This window comes from Dasypus novemcinctus, chromosome 30, assembly GCF_030445035.2.
Source record: "Dasypus novemcinctus isolate mDasNov1 chromosome 30, mDasNov1.1.hap2, whole genome shotgun sequence".
In the NCBI taxonomy this organism is placed as follows: Eukaryota; Metazoa; Chordata; class Mammalia; order Cingulata; family Dasypodidae; genus Dasypus; species Dasypus novemcinctus.
The window spans coordinates 20788498-20813618 of NC_080702.1; the positions used below are offsets into that span (position 1 = coordinate 20788498).

General features: G+C 37.3%; 1 long non-coding RNA gene across 1 annotated transcript in view; it reads right to left on the reverse strand.

The window, feature by feature from the left end:
- The window catches only part of LOC139437869 (uncharacterized), a 194181-nt gene that overhangs the window by 127672 nt on the left and 41388 nt on the right, over positions 1-25121 (reverse strand). The window contains exon 2 of the long non-coding RNA XR_011647784.1: positions 2674-2756. This is a non-coding gene — a long non-coding RNA (uncharacterized lncRNA). The remainder of the gene's footprint in view (positions 1-2673; positions 2757-25121) is intronic.

Below are 25121 nucleotides of genomic sequence, written 5' to 3' on the forward strand. Positions count from 1 at the left end.
TCCTATGTCACCTGAGCCCTGAATCTCAGCAGAGGTGCAACCAACACCTAATCTCCAGTTCATCAGACTCACACAGGACAAGTAACATAATGTTGATGCTGGAAAAGCCCCATGCCCCCAAACAGGGAGGATATACAACTGCAAGCAAAACAGGTCCTTCCACCTGTTCCATAAGATCTAAGCATCCTCTCAATCTGAAGCAGATTGCATAATCCTCAAGATTGAGGAATGAATAAACATAAAAGGGGAATGCTATCATGGACCAAAGTAGACTTTATTATTGTAGCAATGGTAGAACTTGTAAAACTGACATAAATATGGTAGTACCAGAGTATCTGAGGGGAAGAGGAGGGAAGAAAAGGTGGAAAACAGGGCATTTTAAGGTCACTGAAACTGTTCTCCATGATATTGCAATGATGAATACAGACCTTTATATATTTTTTCAAAACCATAATATTCTGTGGTGCAAAGTGTAAACATTATGGTAAAATATAGACCTGGGTTAGTAGCAATGTTTAAATTTTATTTGTCAGCTATAGCAAATGTACCACACTATTGTAAAATATTAATAGGGAGAATGTGAGAGAGGGAAAGTTGGGGTAGATGGGATTAACTTATGCTTTTGATGAAACATTTCTGTAATCTAAAATTTCTTTAAAAGAATAAAATCTATTATACAGAAAAAGAAAAAAAAAGAACACCCAACACTAAAAAGCAGACTGTGCATGAAAAACTCTACGTGTGTGAGGAGTTCCAGTATACTTATTATTAATGCTTAACTGTCATCTGCCATTCTGATATGCTCACAGTCTCATATACACTTTGAATGCATAAAACTCTATTGTTAAAGAATATCCCATGAAATGTATGATATACACCTGGAAACTTCACAATAAACTTGTAATTATGACTTCTTACTGGTGATTATAAAGCTTTCACTCAACAATTCATAATTGAAACAATCCTTCCACCAACTTTGTTAATTTACAGACATCATCAATATCATTTTAACTGCCTGTCCGTTTGAAAGTATTTAAAAGAAAGTTTTTAAAAGAAGAAATAAGTATGTTTAGATTATAAATGTACATATAACTTCATTTTCCTCTCATTTTTTAAACATTTTTAAAGAATAAATTAACATATTGACAAATCTAACCAGCTAATGTGTGAAGTCCTTTCTTCCCAGATTAAATTCACAGGTCTATTATTCCTGAAAATGGCAGGGAGCTCTGAAGCAATATTCAGAAATATGCAGAATAGTTTTCATATCCAACTCAAATCAATAAGGTCTGCTTGCTTCAAGTATACATATTTCAAATTTTCACAATACTGTGAAAGGACAGATGGATCATGGTTGCAAGTCATGGACTTCTGCAACCATTGTACAGAAACTGGAGCTAGACTGATGAGCCCTATGGTAGGACTGGGGCCTACAAATATTAGTTTTCATTGTCTCTTTTGTTTCTTCATGTCTTCTGTGTGATACAGATTAAGAGAAAACTCTCCTTTGCTTCTGGAATCTCCAAATCTTTAAAAAATTTCACAGGGACATAATTTTTATTCTGCTTCTGATATGCAATCTGAACAAGCAGCCACAATGAAGGAAAAAATAATTCCTATACATTGCATTCATTTATAAAATTTTTATAAATTTGATTTAGAAAAACTGAAGTTGGTAAATTTGAAGAGCATTGGTAAGGAGAATTTTTGAATATTTCAAAATGGGCAAACACATTCTATAGAAAATTTTAAGAAAATTAATTTGGGGAAAATATATAAATGATTCCTCACTTCCTTTTCTATTTAAAGATTTTATTTTTTTAAATGTATTTCTCTCCCTTCCCCACCCCCATTGTCTGCTCTCTTGTGCCCATTTGCTGTGTGTCCACTTTTTATTGCATCACCTTGCTGTATCAACACTCCATGTGTGTGGTGCCACTCCTGGGTGGGCTGCACTTTTCACATGGGGCAGCTCTCCCTGTGGGGCACATTCCTTGCATGTGGGACACTCCTATGCAGGGGCTTCCCTGCATGGCATGGCACTCCTTGTGTGCAGAAACACTGTGCATGGGCCAGCTCACCACACTGGCCAGGTGGCCCTAGGTTAGATCCCTGGACCTCTGATATGGTAGGTGAATTCTGTATCTGTTGATATACATCTGCTTCCCCCTCTTTTCCTTTCCTTTCCTAAGCTTCTCTTGTGCTTCCGGTGAATATACTTAGATTTACACCCTAGTATCTGTAATTTTGCATGGATTGAATGAACCTGTTGTAAATTCAGCCTATTTTTCTAAGTGTAAACTTATATTCTTTCTCATCACTATCACCTCTAATCACTGCATGTTAAACCAATTTCAGACACTAGCATAATTCATGAATACACTATTTCTCTAATGATGCCATAGGTTGGGAGAGAAAAAGAAAATGTGTCTTATCTTTCCAGAGAATACACAGCCTTTGTGGAAGCTGGAAACAACTACTGTAATGGGTGAAGGAGATTACTTATTGATCACTACCTAATTTACCATAATTCTAGAGTTGTGTATAATTATAATTTGAGACCAGATCCTTGAATAGCTCATGAATACACTTGGATAATCCATGCCACTAGGAGAAATCTCCCCATCTGCTGTCAGCAGAGGTACAATTTCAGTTAAATAATACCAAACTCACCTGTGATTCCATTGTCACTACCTCAGCTGCAATCTATCTTCCTCTGGGTTTTCATGCAAATCCACACAAGCAGAAGAAGAAAGCTGAGAATAGAGAAAGAAGCCTTAAGAGTCAAGACTTGATCACAAATTTCAGGTCCACTTGTTATGAATACCAAACATGTCACCTAGTAATAACCCAGCCCAGTCAACAAGAGGAAAATGAAGTGTGCTCCAAGGGAAATAAGGGAAGGACTCTCTTTTATGAAGGTCAAGTGGCCAGAGGTCTTATCTTTCCTGGCTAATAAAGATGATATGAATACCTCAATGTACAGATAAGAACATGAAAATCCATGAATTTTATTAATTAGACTGTGATGTTCTGAGACTTTCTTCTTTAATTTTTAAAGATATTTAGATTGCATAAATATTACAAAAAATATAGGGGATTCCCATAAGCCCTATTCCCCACAATACCCACATTTGCCCCAATTAACTACATCCTTCAGAGTGTGGTACATTAATTGCAAATGAACACATTTTAGAGCATTGCCATTAAGCATGGATTATAGTTTACATTGCAGTTTACACTCTCTCCCACACAATTCTGTAAGTTATGGCAAGGTATGCAATGGCCTGTATCTGTCATTTCAATGTCAGTCAGGAAGATTACCAACTCCTGAAAATTCCCCTGTATTACATCTGTTTTCCCTCTTCCTGACCTCAGAACCTCCATCGGCCACTGCCTCCACATCAATGATATAAGTTCTTCCATTGTGTAATCACTTTAAGTCTATAGTAGAATACCAGTAAGTCCACTCTAGGGTATATTTCATTCCCCAATCCTGAGGATTCTGGGATGGTGATGCTCACTCTAACTAACTGAGACAGGCTTCCCATATGCCTGATGGATGAAGCTCATTTTCTTGCAGTTGTAGGCTCTCTTGGTTCCTTGGTATGGTGTTTGTCCATCATCACCTCCTTGTTAGTTTTGATGGGTGATTCCAATGAACTGGAGCATAGGTATTGCAACTCTGTTGAGGTTTATGGCCCAGGTGGCACATGGACAATCCAAAGATTCAAGTTTCTCAGATGTACACCTAACAATTCCAACACTAAATATAGGATCAAATAGAAGGGACCAAAGAGACATGCATAGGGAAACCACAACTGAGTCCAATTCTGTGTCACTGTGGGGTACAAACACCAAAGTAGGGCCCACTGGCAAGGTACCAACCTCATGAGCTATCTACCCTGACCATAGTGCCTGGGTGTCTCCAGAGACCTTAGGAGCCCTGCTATTTGGGGTACTATCTAATTTGACAGTCAATGAGTGTTCTACATGATCTTGCAATGATGGATATAAGTGATGTTAACTTTCATCAATATTTATAAAAGTATATGGTCCAAAATGTAAACCATCATTTAAACCACTGACCATGGTTGGTAGATATGCTTCAATATTTGTACATCAGTTATAAGAAATGGACCGTACATGTATAAAATGTTATTAATAGGGGAAGGGGAAATTGGGAGGATGTTGGATATATAGGAGTCCCCTTTATTCTGCATGTGACAGTGCTGTGATGTAACACTTCTTTGAAGACAAAATGAAAATAGTAATACATTGGAGGAATAAATGGAAGAAAATGTCACTGGGCATACAGGGAAACAGATCTTATAGGGAGGAAAGGCACAACATCAAAAAGAATTTTATATTTTTCATTATCTGTTATCCTAAAATTTATTTTATAAAAAAATTTTGTATCTTATTTTCAATCATCAAAACTATCAAGATTATTTCATTTTCTTAATAATTGTATTCAGCAATTTTATTGGGTTCATTTGGGGGGGTCATTTTTGATGAAGGTTTAGATCACAAAATGGTTACAACTGTGAAAGGGGAGGACAATGAAAGGGTATACGTGAGACGATTCACATGAGCATACATATTAAGCATATAAATGCATTCAAATGTTCTTTAATGCATTGTCATAGTGGGTGGAGAGTCAGACAATAACTGAAAGAATGTTGAATTCCCATCCTGAGGTGTTCTGCCATATTCTGATGAAACAGCAAGAATCCCCCAAGGACAGAGGCAATGGCTAGAGAAGGATAATGGTCCATTGACAGGACCTTGAAATTGATGACTGTAGTTATAAACCTTTATTCCTGACAGTGAAACTTAGCACAGTATCAAAGGGAGCCAAAAGTTTACCTCCTGAGAGCCAATTTGTTGCTCAATTGTGGCCTGTCTTTAAACCTAACACATCATATAAATGCAATAATTCCCCCAAGCATGTGACATGACTTTCAGGGATGAGGTTTCCTGGCATCAAGGGATGACTACCAAGCACCAATTAGCATACAACTGAAAAAAGACCTTGACCAAAAGAGGTAAAAGTTAAAAACAAATTAGTTTATATAACTAAGAAAGTTCAAAGGGAATAGGGAAGTCATTACAGAGATTGTGCTTATGCACATATAGCAGGATCTCATTAACTGCCAAATTAGAGGAAGAATTTCAGTTCCTTTCATGATTCTAAAATTAGAAATCCTTGACCCATGTCACATTTTAAAATTATGCCTCCACACCAGAGAATGCAGGCTGAAGTTACTCAATTATATTTATCCTTAGGTTTAGCACTAACATTGGTTCTCCAACCTCTCTCCTTGTCTTCTGGACTTTCAGTCCCTTCCTACACTATTCTGTACCTGAACTTATGGGCACACATGTCCTAAATCATTTTGTTCTTCCATGAGAAGACTAACAATGCACTCCCTCTAACATGAGTTCTACATCTCACCCCAATATGAAAATCAACTGAAAGAAAAAAATCACATGATCATATGTATAGATGCAGAAAAAGCTTTCAACAAAGTACAGCAAACTTTCCTAAAAAAAAAAACACTGCAAAAGATAGGAATAGAAGGAAACTTTCTGAACATGATCAAAAGTATATATGAAGAAAAAAAAATCCCACAGCTAATATCAGTTATAGTGGTGAAATCCTAAAGTCTTTCCCTCTAAGATCAGGAACAAGACAAAGATGACCACTGTCAATCCTTCTATTTAACATTGTGTTAGAAGGACTTGTTTGAGCACTGAGTCAAGAAACAGATATAAAAGACATCTAAACTGAAAAGGAAGAAGTCAAAATTCCACTATTTGCAGATGACATGATCCTATATATAGAATGCACTGAGAAATCTGCAACCAAGCTTCTTGATCTTATAAATGAGTTCAGTAAAGTCACAGGTTATATCATCAAAGGGTAAAAATCAGTAGCATTTCTGGACACCAATAATGAGCAATCTTAGGAGGAAATCAAGAAACAAGTACAATTTATAATAGTAAATAAAAAAATCAAATGCCCGGGAATAAATTTAACTAACTACACAACATTGTTCAAGGAAATCAAGAAAGACTTAAAGAAATGGAAGAATATTCCCTGTTCATGCATAAGAGGTCTAAACATTATTAAGATGTCAATCCTATCCAAACTGATCTACAGATTTAATGCAATCACCAAAAAAATCAACACAGCATTTTTAATGCACTGACAAAATTAACTATGGAAGATTTTTGGAAGGGAAAGAGGCCCTGAATACCCAAAGACACTTTGGAAAAGAAAAATGCCATCAGGGAAATCACACTACCTGACTTTTAAAACATACTACAAAGCTATAGTGATCAAAGTGGCATGGTATTGCCACAAGGATAGAAATACTGCACAATGGAAATGAACTGAGGGTTTTTATATAGATCTTCACATACACAGTCATCTGATATTTGACAAGGCCACCAAGCCCACTCAACTGGGAAAGAATGGCCACTTTAACAAATGGTGCTTTGAGAAATGGGTATCCATATGCAAAAGAATGAGAAAGGAATATCCTCTCACACCTTATTCAAAAATCAACTCAAGATGTATCCAGGACCTAAATAGAAGAGTCCAGACCATAAAGACCTTGGAAGACAATGTAGGAAAGTATTTACAGGACATTGTAATAGGAAATGGCTTCATAAAATTCACACCCAAAGCACAAGCAGTGAAAGAAAAAAATAAATGGGAGTTCCTCAAAATTAAATCCTTTTGTACTTCAAAGGAGTTTATCAAGAAAGTGGACAGCCTATACAATGGTAGAAAATATTTGGTAACCATATATCTGATGGTATCCTAATAACCATCATATATAAGGAAGGCCTAGATCTCTGAAATAGAAATACAAAGAGCCCATTTTAAAAATGGGCAAGAGAATTGAACAAATACTTCTCCAAAGAAGAAATACAAATGGCTAAAAAGCACATGAAAAGATGTTGAACATCACTAGCTATTAGGGAAATGCAAATCAAAACTACAAAGAGATACCATCTTTCTTGCATTAGACTGGCCGCTATTTTAAAAAAGAGAGAGATTACATGAGTTGGAGAGGATGTGGGAATGGGAATCCTCATCAATTGCTGTTGAGAATTTAGAAGGATCCTGGCATTGTGAAGGATAGTTTGGCAGTACCTCAAAAAACTAGCTGTAGATTTGCCATATGACACAGCAATTGTACTGCCTGGTATATACCCAGAAGAAATGTAATCAGGGATACAAACCAATATATGTACACCAATATACATAGTGGCACTCTTCACTATTGACAAATGTGGGAATCAACCCAAATACCCATCAACAGATGAAAGAATAAACAAAATGTGGTGTATACAGTGAATGGAATACTACTCAGCTGTATGAATACAGTACAAACACACAGGATAACATGGATGAATCTTGAGGGTCTTATGTTCAGGGAAGCAAGGCAGGCACTGAAGGACAAATACTACATCACCTCTCTGACATAAATTAAGTAAATCAAGCTGTCTCAGAAGGCTAGAGACTGGAAGATAAGCTTACAGGAAATGGGGGTAGAGGAAGGTTCTCAGCCAATGCCCACATGGGCACAATCTATGCTAAAGTGGAGGTAAGTAGTTGTGAAGTGAAGGGATAAGATGGGGACATAGGGAAACAAATGGGTTGGGCTTTGCAGGTTTTAAGAGAGCTAGGGTTGGGAGGATGGATCAGATGGTCTGCAGAAACAGGGGGAGGGTTGGATAGGGAGCAGGTGAACATGGGAGATTGTCAGGTGCAATGCTGAAACTATAATGTTGAGAAAAATCTTTAGAAAATACAATAAGGAAGGGTTACTGGTTTTAGGTGTTTGATGGAGGACATCTGGAACAGGGTGTGCCTGGGACAGGTTTCTAGGGAGTGTGAGAGTGCTCATCCTGTCATAGGAGACACATACAATGTTGTAACCCAATCCTGGGGAAGGCTGATCTCAAACTGAAGGCACGGTGTCTCTTGAGAGCATGGATGGTCACCACTGGGGAAGAACAGACTAGTATGTCAAGCCCTCAGCATTTTTACAAGTATCTATGACTCTAAATCCTTTGGGCAGTGAAGCTTAGGTGTCACTGTTGGCCCTGAAGTTTGGAAGAGAGATGAATAGAGTAGATGGAAGAGGGGGTAACTGTGGGGCAATGGAAGTGTTCTCCATGAATGTGCAATGTTGGATACAGGCCAGGTTAAATGTCACCACAATTTTATAAAAGTGTATAGTCTAAAATGTAAACCATAATGTAACAAAAAATGTATAAAGGTGAATGGATTAAAATGTAAACCACAGTGTAGAACATAATGTAACCATGATTGGTAGATATGTTTCAATATTTGTGCCTCAGTTTTAGCAAATGTAGCATCTGCATGTGAAGCAACTGTTGCTGAGGAAGGGGGAAAAGGTGAGGATGTTGGGTAAATGGGAGTTCCCTATATTCTTCATGTGACCTTACTGCAATTTAAAATTCCTTTGAAGAGATAAGAAAAAAAAAAGGTGTAATACACAGGGAAGAAATGGAAGAAATTGCCTTGCCTTGTACATAGAGAACAACACCTGTTGCAGTGATGAAAGGAAAAATGTCAAAAAAAAAATTTATGATATTTTTCAGTTTTAATGTCCCAATTAACTTATTTCATTTTAGTTTTTCTTCATAATATATATTTTATTTCTAATCTTTAAACCTATCATGACTATGTCTTTTCCCTAGTCTTTGAATTTGGCAGTGTATTAGGCTTCATTTTTTAATAAATTTTGGATAACAGGCTGGTTCAACTATGGCAGGGGAGGAGCGTGGTGTGCAGTGTCATTGACAGGGGATGCATGGGTGGGAAGGAGTACACCGGGGCATGCATGTGAAGTGTATTTACATGATCAGATTTTCTTTGGGTGTTGACATAATGGGTGGAGTTTCACATAATGCCTGAGGGGGCTGGGTTCCCATCATGGGGAGCTCTGACATTTTCCCCAATGGTAGGGTGGCATTTCCCTAGGTGCAAGGACAGAGACCAGTACAGAGAGATGGTCAAACTGTGGGTCTTTGATGATGATGGCTATGCTTGTGATCCCGTGTGTTTGAAATTTCAACTTTGCCTAGAGCCTCAGGGTACCTAAGACTTACCTCCTGAGAACCTCCATGTTGCTCAAATGGGGCCACTCTCTAGGTCAAACTCAGCATATAGATGCAATGCCTTCCCCCAGTGTGGGACCTCACTCCCGGGTTTGAGCCCCTCTGGTACTTTGGGATTTCTACCAGGCTCTGTGTGGTGATGCAACTAGAAAAATTCCGTGAGTAGAAGGGGGAAATGGTAAGAATAAGTTTATATGGCTAAGAGACTTCAAAATGAGTTGGGACGTCATCAGAGAGGTCATGTTTATGCACATCTCAGCAGGAGGCCAGAGATAGTCAATGTAGATACAACCCCAGGTAGTGGTGTTCCTGAAGGCTGCAGACACATCCGGGTCCTATGGTCATGGCAGATAGCTCTGGAGTTCTGTGCCTTTCCAGTAGACCCCCTTTGGAATTTGTGCTCCTGAGTGTGATGGGAGTTGGACTCAGATGTCACTTCTGTACACATGCCTCTTCTGTCACTTTTATTAAACTGCAGTTGGTTCTGGGATTGGTGTATTCCCAGGAGACATGAATCTCTGGACTGTATATGTGCCAGCTGGGCCCTGAGCACAGCAGAGTTGCAACAACTACTCTCCTCTTTGTTGGACTTTCCCAGGTCAGCTCACAAGGAGGTGATGATGGTCAAACACCACACCAAGGAACTGAGAGTCTACAACTGCAAGCAGGAGAATCCCATTCAGCAGTCATGTGGGACCTAAGCCCCCTCTCAATTTAGAGGTGGAGTGGTCATCACCATCCCAGGATCCTCAGCATGGGGGAAAAAATATGGATTAGATTGGATTTACTGGTATTCTACTATAGAATTATTGTGACTCGAGCAATGGAAGAAACTGTGTCATTGATGTGAAGACTGTGGCCAATAGAGTTGCTGAGGGCAGAGTGGGATGAAGAGTTATGATATGGGGTCATTTTTTGGACTTGGAGTTGTCCTGAATGCTACTGCAGGGACAGATGCAGGATATTATATATACAGGTATTATCCTCTCAATGGACTGGGAGAAAGTGTAAACTACAATGTAAACTGTAATCCAAGCTGTGTAGCAGTGCTACAAAATTTATTCATCAAATGCAATGTGCCATGCTGATGAAAGGGGTTTTTGATGTGGGAGGAGTGGGTAGGTAGGGAGTGAGTGTATATGGAATCCTCTTATATTTTTAATGTAACATTTTGTATGATCTAAATATCTTTAAAAAATAAAATAAAAATCTATTTAAAACTTAAAAAGAAAAATTCAACTGAAAAACTTAACGTATTATATTATGTGGTTGATCAATTCACTCTTCATTAATTGGGAGTCGCTTGGGAAGGATCAATAGCTCCCATCAAGGAAATCTAGTCATGAAAATTCCCTGCATCAATAAATAGCAGACTTATATAGGTCATAATGTCTTAGTCATATCCCACAATCCTCATAGGCTTAGAAGGCTCAGACAATGCAGAATGAAGGAATCTGGGAGAAAATACATTTGAACAGTTTGAAATGATAAATGAATTCTTGTTCAGTATTAATCATCATCAGCTACAGTATCTCTACATTTCATTATGTTTGTTTGAGAAAATGGGTATATTGTAAATTCTCCTTTAAACTATCATTAACAATTACATCCATTTCATGGACAATTAATGAGAAGGCATCATAAACAGAGCTAGGATTAACTTAGTTATTTGTATCTGAAGTCCACAAAGAAAATGGTTGTATTCAATATGCTTGGAGAATTACATATTTTTAAAAATTTAATCCTCACACTAACCCTGCTGATAAATGTTAATTTACAAATTTAACAAGTTTCATACAGAGAGGTTCAGAAAGAAAAATATGGCAAACTTACCTGTCCAGAAAAAGACACCTAGAGTTTGAATTTTTTCTTCCTGTATCCCAATCTTAAATAACACAAGGGTTACATGCCACTCCTGGGTATTACCTGGAATGTCACCATTCATATCGATAATCAGACCCTCACCATGTTTTCAAAGTGTTCTCTTTATATAGTCTGTTACCACAATTATACCCCATGCCCAGATTTTCCTATCACAAGGAAAACTCCATTGCATTGGACCCACTTCCAAAACATCAGATTCTAACTCACTTAATGTTTATTATCAGTCTGTCCAAGCATACTTATTTCATGCATATTCTTCCTTAGAATGACATTCCTGATGTGGTTTTATTTACCTTACTCTGTCAATAAATATCTTACTATTTACCACTCCTACCCTCATAGGAGGTGACTGTAATTATCAATCTTGTTTTTACTCATCTGACAAAGCACATTACTAATCTCTTCTTTTAGGTCTCAATGAAGAATCACTACTCTAGTGCTTTCAAATATTATCTGGGAAACAGACTACAGCTTGAAAATTCAGTCAATTTCCTACATTCCATAATGACTATAGTCCTATAGTTTTGAACATCATACTCTCTCACATTTCATACTACCTTCTAATAACCAGTTGTATGATGTAATTTGAGAAATCACTTCAATACCATAATATTCCTAGATTCACTATTTCTCTATTCATACTCATTAGTTAATCCTTCTCTTTCATGAAGTGTCATATCACCTGACTGAATGCGCCAATTGAATTACCATCTTTTCTGTTTCTTCCTGAAATCTTCACAAGCAATATCTGTCTCTTATCATAATCATCTCAGCATTTATTACTGTTTATCTTGCTAAGAATGAAAATGTAATCTGTGCTGATTTCCTCTCTCATGCCTGATATTTTCCTCTCATGATCAATCTGCACTAGCATTTTACCCCGTCATCACACGGCTTAATATGATCACTTAACATCACTGCCTTCCTCTTTAAAAATCATGCTATCTCCAATAAGTGTCCTATGAATGAATCCATTTTGTGTGTCTCATTCTATAACTTGGAATTAAAGAATTAGACCTTTTGAGAACTTTCTTTTCCCTAGTCTTCTCTGAGATCTCAGTACCCTGAATGTATTCAAGCTATTTTGGTTATTTTCTTCCTTTTTTGTTCTGCATGGTACTCTTCAAACTATATTATTAGAACATCTTAATACTCAATTGTAACTCCTTACTATCCCATTTCTGTAGCTGTCATGATATTCTCACACATTTATTTAATTGCTTCAATTTATTGCACTCTCAGCCCTAAAATGAAAATGAGGATCTGTATTTTCATAGGCAGAGGTATAGAAAATAAAATATAATTCAAGACATTAACAACACAGACCCAGAAATCTTAAAAATAATTATCCTCCTATAGAGATTACTTTCTGGGTAACCTAGATGTCAAACAAGATAAGTATAATCAAGGCATGCTTCTTTAACAAAATATTTCCCTTCAAATTGGATAAATTTCATTTAGGATTCCTCCAGGTATCCAAGGGTTAAAATAGAAATGACTTCTCAAAAATGCACAAACACATATAAGGAAAGATATTATTTCAGCTCTGACCACTATAATCATCCTTTACTTCCATGGCAACCCCCTCAAAAGTTGTCCCAAATAATAGTATGTTCCTTTGGTCTTTATTTTGTCATTTCTTCAGAAGTCTCTTCATTGATCCCAGCCTAAGATACCTTTTTCCTTTCCTACAGCCTCTATTAAATTTCTGCATTGGCCCTACTTTGGAGTTTGTGTTTCTGTGTGATGGAGCTGGACTCAGATGTGATCTTTGTTCACAAACCTCTCCTGTTACTTTTACCGGAGCTCTAGTTGGCACTGGGGTTTAATATATACTCAGGCGACCTGAATCTCTGGACTGACCATGTGATAGCCAGGCCCTGAGCCTCAACAGACTTGCAAATCCTACACTCTGGTTTATTGGACTTACCCCACTCAGCTAACATGGAGGTGAAGACGGTCAAGCACCACACCAGGGAGCGAAGAGTGCCTGCAACTGAAAGCAGGAGAATTGCATCCAGCATCCATGTGGAATCTAAGCCCCCTCATGATGTAGATGTGGTGTGGACACGGCCATTCTAGGGTCCACAGGCTGGAGGAATAGAGTATGGATTAGAGTGGACTTACCGATATTCTATTCATGAACTATTGTGATTAGTGATTGAAGAAAATGTGGCATTGGTGTGGAGAAAGTGGCCATGGTGTCTGCTGGGGGTAGGGTGTGGGAGGAGAGCTGTAATGTGGGGGCATTTTCGGGACTTGGGGTTGTCCTGGGTGGTGCTACAGGGACAGTTACTGGATACTGTATGGCCTCCCATGGCCCACTGGGTGGACTGTGGGAGAGTGTGGGCTGTGGTGTGGACCACGGACCATGAGGGGCACCAGTGTTCAGAGATGTATTCACCAAGTGAAATGAATGTCTCATGATGATGGAGGAGATTGTTGTTATGGGGGAGGAGTGGGTTGAGGGGGGTGGGGGATATATGGAGAACTCATATTTTTTAAATGTAACATTAAAAAATAAAGACAAAAAAAATTCTGCAATTTCTTCAGGTCACTCATATAATTTTTCTTTATAGATTTTTTTGTTCCTTTTTCTCTCCTACTGGCCTAACTGCATAAAATTCTCCTACGAATATTTATTTCAGGTGAATTTCCCTTTGAAAATTAATTAATGATTCCAGAGATACTGTATCTTCACAATAACTTCACCTGACCTCAGATTACTTTGGCCCAACTGGCTGCAGTAAATTGAATACGTTCTGAATAAAAAGAAAATTATTTCCAAATTAAATTAGAATTCTCACACCTGGTTAAAATTCTCTCCTTTCCTTATCAGAACAAAAAAGAACTGTGAAGGCAAGGAATCAAAGTTTTAATGAGGCTGCTTTCACCAAATTCTGTAGTCAGAGCTTCTTTCTCTCTACAAAAAGCACCATTTGGATGGTGAATCCTCTTTTTTTGTAGCTGATAACCCCATCAGTCCTATAATCAAAAGTCATACCTTGATTATTTCAGATGTTATTCAAGATAAATCTAATAAAGTCATGCCTCGGTCATTCCCTTCCAATAGTCTCAAAATCCATCTTCTACCGGGTCCATGAGGCTTCACAATTTTAAGAAATTTGCTTGTCCTGGATAAGGACAGTAGAGCATCTATAGCAAGAAAATTACTGCTAATCTGTGTGTCTAAAAGGACTTTTATCAGTCATTCCTGTGACTACAAAAAAAAATTCATGTTGAAAAAATACATTCAAGGAAAATTATTTTAACTTTTCTTGGTGTATATTTTTCTACCAAGAAAAAGAGAGACCATGCAGTAAAGGTCTTCTTTTGTCAGATATTGCTTCAAACTTCAAAATATTTGGTGTCCCCAAAATAAGTGATTAAATTCACTGATACGGACTTTAAAGAATTTTTGCATTTATAACTACAAAATTATTCAGACACATCATGAAATATAGAAAAATAAAGTATTTCTGTAAGGAAATCAAGCAGTATATTTCCATTATAGGTGTAGGTATTTACATGCAAATAAATATTTTGTCATTTTCTTTTATAATTCACTCTTCTGAAATTAAAAAATTGCACATTATTATTTTGGTATAATACATTTTAGATAATCAATTTCTCCCTTTTCATAGTTTTCTAATGTAGTCCTATGTGTTTTCAGCCTAATTTCTGTAGCATTAGTAAAATAAAATCTATGTGTAACTTACAAGCACCTTAGGAAGAAATAGTTTCTGTAGGAAAGCAAATAGTTCTGTCTATGTGCTTTATTTGAAATTAAGGAGACCATTTATTTCTTCTTTGTAAAGAAAAAAATACATGTCGTCAGCATGGAATGCTTCTCTCATTCATTTATCCTTATCACCATGAGACTTAGATTTACCAGCCATGTTTAACTTGATATGAATGAGAGCTGTACACTAGAGAAAGTCCTAAGCCCCTTCCCAGAGATCTCAACTTAATAATACATTTGTTTCAAATCTATATAAAAGCCATATGAAAATCCCTCAATAGGGAGGCATATATGAGATTGTTTAGATCCTGTAATCCACCTTCTGATAAAACCACTTCCTCCCTAGCCTAGTTTGGTGTGTCTTCCTATTCTGCTGTGCCATGTGATGATCAGTGGACCATTCTGGTCACCTTCAATTTGGCAACCAAATGGACTACTGTCCTCATGATAAGGGCACTGCTTGGTGGTCCCTAAAGATAAGATGTTCATGGCCTTTGGCTCTGTAGCTGCCAGTGTATTTTATTCTGAGACTTGGAACATGAGTTTCTTGCCCTGGGTAGCTAGCATCCCTAAAGGAGGCAGGGCATGAAGGGAAACATGTTCTCTGTGTATTGTCTGCTGTCCTATTCAACAGCACAATAACTCTGGCTGAAGCTGTAAGTGGAGATTTGCCATGCTTGGTTTTGGGGAGGTGTTAGTTACAAAGGCGGTGTTACTAACATTGGTTGTCCAGGTTTCTTGGAATTTGTTTAGTCAAATTATTGAAATGAGAAATATTCAGACTTCTAAGGCAAAAATAGAGTAACACAATAAGCTGAATTATTAACCATTGTGAACAATTTGGGTATGAACTGACAAAAAGGTGAATGCTCTGTCTGTTTAAGTAAAGCTGGCCTCAATATGCATTAGACGATGAACATGAATGACCAGCACAAGCGTCCTTAGAGTACAATACCGTTCTGCAATTGCATCTATTCTGAAAAAATTTAAGGAAATGTGATTAGATTCCTTAGATTCCATATTTTATGGAGTTAGCCCAAAATAAAAATCTTGAGAGTTTGTTTCAGTCAAAGTGTACTGCCAGTTGTTCAGGACCTATATCCTCAACACTTGAAAGTAAAAAATGGCAAGGGTTTACCACACCAACCAGAAAAGAAATTCGTCAAACCTCTAAACCAAAGCAGGAGTTAAATAACTATAAGGATGGATGAATAAAAGTCTGTAAAACCCTCCCTGATTCTATCTGCACTGATGATGTTTTATTTCCAATGATGTTTTAGATAATATCATTGCTAATATATTGATACTTGGAATTGTCACAACTCCAATATCACCTACACTGCCATATAAGAGGGATAGAAATGAGCCTGAATTACCATTAGATACCCCAGGAATTATCCCCCCCCCCCCACCCTACAACCAGAGGGAAGAGACTTTTTTTCAGGGTGCCTCGACCTTGGAAGAGCAAAGTCAGGGCCAATTCTGTCTTTGAAACAACCTTTAGGATTGGATGAATAAAGACCACCATGGGGCTATCTATATACCCATATTCCATTTTCAATAGCAGACCTATATAATTCGAAAGATTGAGTCCACTGCTATAGAGAGCAACTGAAAAATACTTTCAAGTCTATATTTGGAATCATCACAAAAAATCGGGCAAATATGCAATCATTACCAAACCTAATTGTAACCTCGGATGAAAAGCAAATTGTACTAGAAAAGGATCAAGAGCATGCTGAATTTTAGTCAGTAGAAACCTTCACAAAGCCACTCATGTCCTAGGGAGTCATACCATTCAAATAACTGACCCCAAATGGAACCTGAATGAACAAGGGGGCTGAAGTAACCTGGATAATTACAAAGCATACATAATTGTGGGGCTCAGGAATAGGGTTCCCAATTGGAACCTGAAGGAACAATATCAATATTCAGGGTGAACAATGAACCCAAAAGTTTATGAATCCTAATAAAACTACTCTGAGATAACTACTCTTCAGATTGTCAAAGGCCAAACATAAAGAGAGGATTTTGAGAGCAGCAAGAGGAAAAGGAATGTATTACTTACAAGGAATTCTTAATAAAGCTAAGTGCTTTTCTGTCTTCAGAAACTATGGAGGTAAGAAGGTATAAAATGTTTAAGTTCACAAAGGAAAAAAAAAACTGCCATCCAAGAATTCGTTATGTGGAAAACTATACTTCAGAAATGAAGGTGAGTTTAAAGTTTTTAAAGATAAGAAAAAACTGAGAGAGTATGTTACCAGGAGACCAAATCTATAAGTGATATCAAAGACTGTGTTACAGCCTGAAGACAAGGAAGAGAGCCTTGGACAAGAGTGTAGAAATGAAGGACATAAGTAAGACAAAATAAACTGGAGAAAACTACTGATTCATGCAATAATTTGGATCAATCTCATAGAATTATGCTGAGACAAAAAATGCTATTCAAAAATATCACATACTGTAAGATTCCATTCATATATGTTTGAATTTACAGCACATGGAACTGTCCATTTTAAAAATATAGGATAATAAACAACTATTACAGGGAAGCACACATAGCTCAACTGATAGAGCATCTGTCTACCATATGGAGGGTCCAGGATTCGATCCCCAGAGCCTCTTGACCTGACTGGTAAGCTGGCCCATGCACAGTGCTGCCATGTGCAGGGGTGCCCCCACATAAGCATGCCCCATGCACAAGGAGTGCACCCCACAAGGAGAGCTGTCCTGCATGAAAAAAAGTGCAGCCTGCCCAGGAGTGGCACAGCACACACAGAGAGCTGATGCAGCAAGATGACACAACAGAAAAGATTCGCAGTCTCCCAGTGCCACAGATAACGCAAGTAGATGTAGAAAAACAGCAAATGAACTCAGAGAGCAGACAACGGAAGTGAACAGGAAAGAAAGAAATAAGATAAATCTTTTAAAAAAACACAAACTATTACAATTATTAAGGAAAAAATAAACAACCCAGAATAAAAATGGGAAAGATCCAAATAAACACTACCAAAACCTAAGGAAAAATGAAAAACAGTACAATTATCATACATCTGACAAATTTGTAAATTATAAGTTTTTCAGTACCAAGTGTTTGTGGGAATATGGAATAAATAAAATTCTATTTCTGAGATTGTGTATTGCTGGATCCATTTTGTAAGTGATTTGGAAATAACATGTGATGAAAGATGTGCATATTCTATAACCTGGCAAATAAAAAGTCATAGACTGATAGAAGTAATTTTTAAAATAAGCCATTTTTGCTTGCTACAGAAGACTCACTTTAGATGCAAGGATACAACCAGGCTGAATATACAAGGTTGGAATAAGTTATTCCATGCTAATAGCAATCAAAAAAGAGAAGCTGTAGTGATACTAATGTCCGATAAAATAGATTTTAATTGGAAAACTGTTATAAGAGATGAAATATGGTACAATATATTAGTAAAAGGAACAATTCACCAAGAAAAATAACAATAATAAATATTTATCCACCTACCATAGTTGCCAAAAAATATGACACATACACTAGTATGTATCATACTAAGGGGGAATACAATAATTATTAGACTTCAACACTGCAAGTCAGCATTACACAGAACATCTGAACAGAGGATAATTAAGGAAACTGAAAGCTTGCCTAATATAAATAAATGAGATCTAATAGATATTTATGAACATTACACAGCAAAACAGCAGAATATATACTCTACTCAAGTGCTCATGGGTCTTTCTCCAAAATAGACCATATATTGGGAAATAAGTCCTATCTCAATAAATTTACAAACTTTGAAGTTTTACAAAGCATATTCTGTGATCATAGTGGAAATACATTGGAAATGAATAACAGATGTTATAAAGGAAAATTCACAGATATATGGACAGTAAACAATATACACTTAATCAGTAGTTTAAAGGAGAAATTGCAAGAGAAATGAGTAAATACTTCAAGACAAATGAAAATGAGAACACAACATACCAAAAGCTAGGGGTTCCAGAAAAGGGAATGGTGGGAGGGAAATTTATAGGCTTCCACGAGCACTTTAAAAAAGAAGAAAGAGCTGTAATAAAAGACCTAACTGTACACCTGGAGGAATTAGAAAAAGAATAGGAAATCAATCCCAAAACAAGCAAATGGAAAGAAATAACAAAAATTAGAGCTGAAATAAATGAAATGGAGAATTAAAAACAATACAGAAAACCAACAAAACCAAAAGTTGTTTCTTGGAAAAGAATAACAAAATCAATAAACCCTTAGTGAAATTAACAAATAAAAAATAAATAAAATAAGAAATGAGAAGGGTGACATTATCCCTGACCCAGCAGAAAGAAAAGAGATTGGAAGAGGATAGTATCACTGTCAAAAACTGTATGCCAACTGCATTAGTCAGCCAAAGGGGTGCTGATGCAAAAATACCAGAAATTGGTTGGTTTTACAAAGGGTATTTTTTTTGGGTTAGGAGCTTACAGATACCAAGCCATAAAGCATAAGTTACTTCCCTCACCAAAGTCTATTTGGAGAAAGATGCCTGCTAATATCTGCAAGGTTTCAGGCCTCCTGGGTTCCTATGTTCCTGGGGCTTGCTTTTCTCTGGGTTCAAGGTACCATTTCTTGGGGCTGACTTCTCTTTCCTCTGTGAACTTACTTCCCAGGGTTCCAGCTTAAGTCTTCAGCATCAAACTCAGACATCAAAACTCCAACATCAGAAATCCTCAACTCTGTTCCTCACCATGCCTTTTATCTGTGAATCCCAACCCACCCATGGGTGAAGACGTAAATGTCCTAATCATAACTCAATCATGCCCAGGTTACAGATCAGATTACAAACATAATCCAATATCTATTTTTGTAAATCATAACTATATCAAACTGGGCAAAATTGATGAAATGCACAAATTTCTAAAAAACATGAACAATTCACACTGAACCTAAAAGAAATAGAAGACCTCAAAAACCAAATAAAATGGAAATTGAAACAGGCTTCAAAATTATTCCCAAAATGACAGAGCTTGAAAGGGAAGGCCTAAGAACATTTATATCACTAGAAGGAAAGTTAACAAAATGTAGCACTGGATTGTATAAAATAGAGAAACCTCATTTAAAATATGAATATGGGTGACACTGCATATATAAGACTGTTTTTACAAAACATAAACACACATAAAATGTAGAGAAGGAAAGAATTGCAGCAATATATGTCAGGGGAAGCATAGACAGATTGAGAGGTGATGAGTTTTGTTTTGTTTGATTTCTTGGTTTTGTTTTTTAGTATTATCATCAAAATAATGAAAATGCTCTGGGAGTGATTGGAGTGATAAATGCAAAACAGAATAGCATTGATTGTACACAGTGGATGGACACATACTTTATAAATATGAATAAATAAAACTGATTTGTTAAAAAAAAAGCTAAGTCCAAGAAAAGTTGGCTTCATAGGTGAATTCTAGTAATCACTTAAAGATGACCTAATACAAATACTGCTCAAACTCTTCCAAAAACCTGAACTGGAAGTATTGCTCCCCAAATCACTCTATGAAGCTAACATTGCCCTAATATTAAAGCTAGGTAAAGATGTTATGAAAAAAGAAAATTACAGCTCATGTTCTTTAATGAAAATAGATGCAAAAATCCACAAATATACTTGCTAACAAAATATAAAAACACCTATAAAATACATCATCATCAAGAGAACTTTATACTGGGTGTAGTAGTTTGATATAATTGATGAATTCCAAAAAGAAATATTGGATTATGCTTATAATCTTATCTGTACCTGGGCATGATTAAGTTATGATTAGGGCATTGATAAAAGGCATGGCAAAGAACAGAGGTCAGGGTTTGTGATGTTGGAGTTTGATGCTGAAGCCTTAAGCTGGAGCCCTGGGGAAAGAGACAGAGACATTAACCTGATAGTCTACAACTGACCTTGTGAAAGAGGCAAAGCCCTAGAGAGCCTCATCAACTATAATTGATCTTGTGCAGGAAACACAGAGCTGGGGAGAAAAGAAAATTATGCTTTGTGGCCTGGTAACTATAAGCTCCTACCCCGAATAAACACCCTTTATAGAAACCAAACAATTTCTGGTATTTTACATCAGCACCCCTTTGGCTGACTAATACAGAATTTGGTATCAAGGAGTGGGAAAGAGCTTTTGCAATTACTGAAATGCTGGGATGGTTTTATAATTGGGTAACGGGTATTTATTGGAGGAATTGTGAAATGCTTGATGGAAAAAGGCCTAGATTGCTTTGAAGTGACTGAGGATAGCAATATCGATGCTAGAGGGACTTCTTATAATCCCTGAAAAGTAAATGATGAAACTATTATTGGAAACTGGAGGAAAGGCAATCCATGTTTTAAAGTTGCAGAGAACTTAGCAAGATTAACTTGTGCTGTTGTACAGAGGGGTAATTTTAATATGGCAAGCCTGGGCATTTAGCTGAAGAACTTCCCAAAGAGAATGTAGCTTGGCTTCTGCTTGCAGCTTATAGCAAAATGCTGGATGAGAGAGAAATGCTAAGAAATGAACTGTTTGGCAAAAGGAAAACAGAGACTGATTCCAGAAGTTCCAAGCCTTTGGAAATCAAGCTCCCAGATGAAAGTGCCCCATTTGAGGACTTAACCGAACTTGGAACTAGTAAATCAAGATTGAAGAGGCAGTTATCTAGGAAAGACTTGTGGAAAGTCTTACTGTCTGAGGGCTTGTACTGCTGCCACCTGCATGCTAAACTAACAAGATTTTTGAGAGAGCTGTATGAACAAAACCACTGTCAGCCTTGAATAAAAAGGACATGGAAGGGAGAGATTGAAGAAACAGCTTTAAGAAGAAGACCATGGAAGCTGAGATCTGGAATTAAGACTTCACTATGGGTCAAGAGTGGAACCCCATCCATGTGCACAGAAGGGTGAGTTTGCCCTAGCAGTTGAAGATTGTGGATGTTCCTGTCCGATGTTCCGTGAGAGTTTTGCTGCCCAGAGTACAGAGGGGGTGGAAAACATTCCCCATGAATTAGGGTGGTTAAGGTAGTATCCCACAGGTCTGAGAGGGGTGGACCTGTCCCCCAAAGGTTAGGGAAGGCCAAGTGGTCAGCTCACTGCTCTGAGAGAGTTGAGCCTGTATGCCAGAGATTAGGGGGAATGTTGCCTTCACACCACTATACAAGGGGGTTAAGACTCTAACCCAAAGTTTGGATGAGGTGTGGCAATCACCCCAACACTCTTGGAGGAAAAGGTCTGGAACTTGGTTGACACCCAGATGCTTGATGATGGTGGAACCAAGATGCCTGATCAGGGTGGAACCATTGGGCAGGACTGTGGAAAAGGGTGGGACCCCATATGGCCCCAAGGAGAAGAAACCATCATCTTAAGAATGACTCTCCGACTTTGAAATCTAATGGAGAATGCCCTGCAGGTTTACTGAACTGTAGAGGACCCACAACTCATGTTTCCCTCCCAATTTCTCCTTATTGTAATGAAAATGTTTATTCTATATCTGTCCATTTGGATTGGAAGCAGGTGAATTGTTTTCTAAGTTTAGAGGTCTATAGCAGACAGGGCTTTGCCCCAAGACAAACTGTATTTCTTTAATTGATTATGATATGATTTAGTACTTGCACTGCAACTACTTTAAGGCTTTTTTGAATATTGTAATGACTTTTTGGAATTCAGAGGGTGAAGTGTAGGAGTTTGATATAATTGATGAATTCCAGAAAGAAATATTGAATTATGCTTGTAATCTGATGTGTATTTGGGCATGACTGAGTTATGATTAGGGCACAGGTGGGGGGTTCACAGATAAAAGACATGGCAAAGAACAGGGTTGATGGTTTCTGATGTTGCAGTTTTGAGATGAAACTTGATGCTTAAGCTGGAGACCCGGGGAAAGAGACAGAGCTGTTCACTTGGTAGTCTACAGCAGACCTTGTGGAGACAGGCAAAGCCTAGAGAGCCTCCTAGACTATATAGCTGACTTTGTGGAGGAAACAGAGGAGCTGAGCCCAGAGGAACCCAGAAAGACTGAATCCTCACAGATGTCAGCAGTCATCTTACACCAACATGTGTAAATAGAGTTTGGTGTGGTGAAGGAAGTAACTTATGCTTTATAGCCTGGTAACTGTAAGCTCCTACCCCAAATAAATACCTTTTGCAAAACCCAGCAGTTTTTTGGTATTTTGCATCAGCACCCCTTTGGCTTACTAATATCGTGGGTATGCAAGGTGGTTCAACATAAGAAAATCAATCAGTGTAATACACCACATCAGTAAATTTAAAAAGAATAATGGAAAAAAAAAAAAAAGAATTAATGCATTAATCTTCTTATTTGATGCAGAAGAGGCATTTGACAAAATACAGCACCTTTCCTTGATAAAAACACTCCAAAAGGTAGAAATACAAGGAAACTTTTCAACACGATAAAGCGCATATATGAAAAACCCACAGGTAACATACTCAATGGTGCAAGACTGAAACCTTTTCCACAAGAATGCCCTCTTATCCAACTGTGATTCAGTATGGTGCTATAAGTTCTAACTAGAGCAATTAGGCAAGAAAGGAAGTAAATATAATAAAAATATTAAACAAGACAAAATTTTATTTGTTGTTATGATCCTATCTTTAGGAAATCCAAAAAAAATCCACATCAAAACTATTAGAATTCATAGACAATTTCAGCAAAGTGGCAGGATACAAGATCTAGATGCAAAAATCAATAGCTTTCTATATACTATTAATGAGTAATCTGAGAAGGAAGCCAGAAAAATTTGACTTGCAATATTGACTAAAAGAGTCAAATATTTAGGAAAAAACTTAACCAAGGACATAAAGGACCCATGCTTATTTATTTTTAAACATTTATGTATTTATTTCTTTTCCCTTCCCTCCCCATTGTCTGCTCTCGTGTCTATTCACCATGTGTTCTTCTGTGTCCACTTGCATTCTTGGTGGCACTGGAATCTGTGTCTTTTTTTGTTGTGTTATCTTGTTATGTCAGCTCTCCATGTGTGTAGGGCAAATCCTAGTTTGGCTGTGCTTTTATCACACTGGGTTGCTCTCCTTGCAGGGTGCACTCCTTGTACATGGGGCTCCCCTACATGGGGGACACATCTACATGCATGACATTCCTCATGTGTGGCAGCACTGAGCATGGGTCAACTCACCACACAGGCCAGGAGGCCCTAGGTTTGAACCCTGGACTTCCTAGGTGGTAGGCAGATGATCTATCAGTTGAGCCACATCTGCTTCCCAAGGACCCATATTAAGAAAACTATAAAACATTGTTAAGAGAAATCAAGGATGATCTAAATGAAAGAATATGCTGTGTTCATCATTTGGAAGACTATATCATTAAGATGTCAATTTGATCTGAACTGATCTGCAGTTTTAATGCAATCTTAATGAATTTTCCAAAATCCTTCTTTGCAGAATTGAAGAAGCCAACTATCAAATTTATGTTGAAATGTAAAGCCCCGAAATAGCCAAAAATATCTTAAAGATAAAAAAGAATATAGTTAGGAAATCCCACTTCCAAATTTTAAAGCATATCATCTGACTTTCAGTGGTAGAAATGTCATGGTACTTGCATAAAGACAGACAGATAGACCAGTGGAATCAAATCAAGAGTTCATAATTAGACAAATCTATGGTCAAGTGATTTTTGACAAGAATTTTGAACACATTCAAATAGGTCATAATTGCCTATTCAGCAAATGGTACTGGGAAACTGAATATCCATATTTAAAAAAGAGGAACCTTATCTCACACCCTAAATAAACATTAATAAAAAATGGATCAAGACCTAAGTATAAAGAAAAAGAACTATGAAACTTCTAGAAGAAAATGTGGGAAAACACCTTTAAGGTCTTGTGGCTTGGTTACTTACACCTTACACCCGAAGCACAAGCAACAAAAGAAAAACTAGATAAATGGGGCTGCCTCAAAATTAAACACTTCAGTTCTTCAAAAGACTTTGTAGAGAAAGTAAAAAGGCAGTCTAATCAATGATAAAAAAATTTGTGAAAAGTTATCCTGATGAGGGATTTATTTCCATGGTATATAATGAGATCACACAATTTATCAACAAAATGACGAGCAACCCCATTTTAAACATGGGCAAAATAATTGAACAAAAATTTCTCTGAAGTAGAAATACAAGTCATGAAAACTACATGAAAACATGTTCAACATCACTAGCTATTAGGAAAATGCACATCAAAACTCATCTCCCAACATACAGTATAGCCATTATTAAAAGAACAGAAGAGTGGTGGGGTGGGGCCCACATGTGCAGCAGTGGCTCCCCTATCTTCCCCTCTTTCGGCCTCCCCATCACC